This window comes from Pseudophryne corroboree, unplaced genomic scaffold, assembly GCF_028390025.1.
Source record: "Pseudophryne corroboree isolate aPseCor3 unplaced genomic scaffold, aPseCor3.hap2 scaffold_782, whole genome shotgun sequence".
In the NCBI taxonomy this organism is placed as follows: Eukaryota; Metazoa; Chordata; class Amphibia; order Anura; family Myobatrachidae; genus Pseudophryne; species Pseudophryne corroboree.
In genome coordinates, this window is record NW_026970361.1 from 98835 (window position 1) to 102039 (window position 3205).

The window sequence follows — 3205 nt, forward strand, 5'->3', positions numbered from 1 at the left end:
AGGCGGCGGCTTAGCGTGTGCAATGCTGCTAAAAGCAGCTTGCGAGCTAACAACTCGGAATGAGGGCCATTATGTGTAAAAGGGCATTAATAAAGGTTGTCATAATGTGTAAGACGCATTATGTTTATAAGGACATTAATGATGTGTCTCATATGTGTAAGGGGCATTACTGTGTGGAATTATGTGTATAAATGCATTACTAATGTGTGGCATTATGTGTATAAGGTGCTCTAATATGTAGCGTTGTGTATAGAAAGGGCATTTACTGTGTCGTCTAATGTGAATAAAGAGCAATAGGGTGTGGTGTAATGTAAATAAGGAGCAATTCAGTGTGATGTAATGTGAATAAGGAGCACTACTGTGAGAAGTAACGTTTATAAGGTAAAGTGATACTACTGTGGGATGTAATGTGAATTATGGACACTATCGCGTGATCAAATGTGAATAAAATTGCAGTACTGTGTGGCAGAATTTTAATTGGGGGTACTATTGTGTGGACATGCCCATTGCCAGCAAAAACACACCCCTTTTTGGACTGTGCGCCAAATGTGCGAACTGTTCCTGTTTAAAATATAGGGGGTACAAACACCAAAATAAGTACTGTTATGGGTGAGGGTTGATGGTGCTGGGAAAGAGGTGCAAGGTCAGAGGCGGAACCAGCGGTGGTGCTAGGGGGCACCAGGCAAAATTTTGCCTAGGGCATCATATTGATTAGGGCCAGTTCTGCCAAAGGGCCTTGTGGGGGAAATGTCTTCAGTAAAAGCATTCCCTGTGTGTGTGGTGTGTCGGTACGCGTGTGTCGACATGTCTGAGGAAGAAGGCTATATTAGAGAGGAGCGGGAGCAAATGAATGTGGTGTCTCCGCCGACACCTGATTGGATGGATATGTGGAATGTTTTAAATGCTAGTGTAAACTCATTGCACAAAAGATTAGACAAGGCTGAAGCTTTGGGACAGTCAGGGTCTCAACCCATGCCTGATCCTATGTCGCAGGGACTGTCAGGGTCTCATAAGTGCCCACTATCCAGATTGTTGACACAGATACCGACACGGATTCTGACTCCAGTGTCGATTACGATGATGCAAAGTTACAGCCAAAATTGGCAAAATACATTTGATATATGATTATGGCAATAAAAGATGTTTTGCACATCACAGAGGAGCCCCCTATCCCTGACAAGAGGGTACATATGTACAAGGGAAAGAAGCCTGAGGTAACCTTTTCCCCTCACACGAGCTGAACGAGTTATGTGAAAAAGCTTGGGAATCTCCTGCAGATTTCCAAAAGGATTCTTATGGCGTATCCTTTCCCATCAACGGATAGGTTACGATGGGAATCCTCCCCTTGGGTGGACAAAGCATTAACACGCTTATCCAAGAAGTTAGCCCTCCCGTCCCAGGATACGGCTACCCTCAAAGAGTCTGCTGACCGCAAACAGGAGATTACCCTGAAGTCCATTTATACACATTCAGGTACCTTACTCAGACCGGCAATTGCGTCGGCCTGGGTGTGTATGTGTAGTGCTGTAGCGGCATGGACGGATACCCTAGATAAGGATACTATTTTATTGCCCCTGGGGCATATAAGAGATGCTGTCCTATATATGTGTGTATGCAAACTACAGGTGGTGCTGCATGGCTCACACCCTTTTACTTGTCTTGTAGAGCAACTCTGGAGCTGTTACTGGGTCCAGCTGCTGCAAGAAATCAGCTTGAATGCTTCAGGGGCTGGGGCATGGCCAACATGAGCCCCACACTGATGGGGGTGTATAAAGCGATCTAGGGGTCATCCAAGCGCAACCCCACAAAGGCCGCCATGCCCTGCGCGACCATTTTCTCTTTTCATATGCAGACGAGGGTTGCAGCCAACTATACCCATTGCTTGGATGACATCACCATATGCGAATCCATCTGCTGCAGGCCTTCCCCCAGGAATGCTTGCACTAGTTGTTGCATTTGGTTTGTTGTTTGGGGGGTGCTTCAGTATTAGGCAGCCTTCTGCCCTCACACATTCGTCTGAAAATGTGTTCTCCCTGCAGTTGTTGTCCCCAGATGAGAGTTCCCTTGTGCTGCCTCAGTTGAATCTCCTTTACTTGACGGAGGTGTGCCTGAGCAGCGGCCCTCCCCAGCCCTTTCTCAAATCATACTTATTTTGCTTAGGTGATACCATGGTCATGAAGATTGTTTTCCCAGGGTGAGGTTCATTCATTGCATTCTGGGTATGCTGACCTCTGTGATTTCCCCAAATGTGGGAATCTCGACTGCATAATTTGTGGTGGGGGGGGGGCTGCATTTGTGCTTTCCCCTGGTTGGCTCTGGTATAATTTAGATCTCATTGTCTCAGGTCTCTCTCCAGCCTAGTTTGCTGTCTGTTTCCACTTCTCTTTTCTTGAGCCCCTCCCTTCTATGCCCTTGCGCACTATCCTGACTTCTCCCGTCTGCTTACTTTGTGCCTTCCAACGCACAATGCGAACTACAGGTGGTGTTGCAGGGCCCACACCCTTTTATTTGCCTTACAGAGCAGCTCTGGAGCTGTTACAGTGCCCAGCTGCTGCAAGAAATCAGCTTGAATGCTTCAGGGGCTGGGGCATGGCCAACATGAGCCCCACACCAAAGGAGGGTGGGGGGTGTTCAATGCGAACTAGGGGTCATCCAAGCGCCCCTTTTCTTTTTTCATATGCAGATGAGGGTTCCAGCCAACTTTGGCCCACTGCTTGGATGACATCACCGTATGCAAATCCGTCTGCTGCAGACCTTTCCCCAGGAATGCTTGTACTAGTTGTTGCATATGGTTTGATGTTTGAGGGTGCTTCAGTATTAGGCAGCCTTCCGCCCTCTCATTTTCATCTGAAAAGATGTGGTCTCCCTGCAGTTGTTGTCCCCAGACAAGAGTTCCCTTGTGCTTCCTCAGTTGAATCTCCTTAACTTGACGGGGGTGTGCTCGAGCAGCCGCCCTCCACAGCCCTATCCCAACACATGCTTTTCTTGCGTATGAGATCTCTTGATCATGAAGATAGTTCTCACAGGGTGAGGTTCATCCATTACATTTTAAAGTAGGAAGGTACAAATTACATATTCAAATTACATATATGTGCTGGATTCAAATGTTTTCCCCCCTTCCTTTCTCAATTGTGCCCATCAGCAGCTATTCTAATGTTGCTGCCAATGGGTGTGACACATTCATTTCTTCTGTGGGGTACACTGG

The 3205-nt window shown here is 47.1% G+C and overlaps 1 non-coding gene across 1 annotated transcript; it reads left to right on the plus strand.

Annotated features, from left to right (window-relative positions):
- Window positions 1-2143: 2143 nt before the first annotated feature.
- On the plus strand, window positions 2144-2308 carry LOC135040952 (U1 spliceosomal RNA). The gene has a single exon (XR_010234702.1). It is a non-coding gene; the product is annotated as a U1 spliceosomal RNA (small nuclear RNA).
- Window positions 2309-3205: the final 897 nt, after the last annotated feature.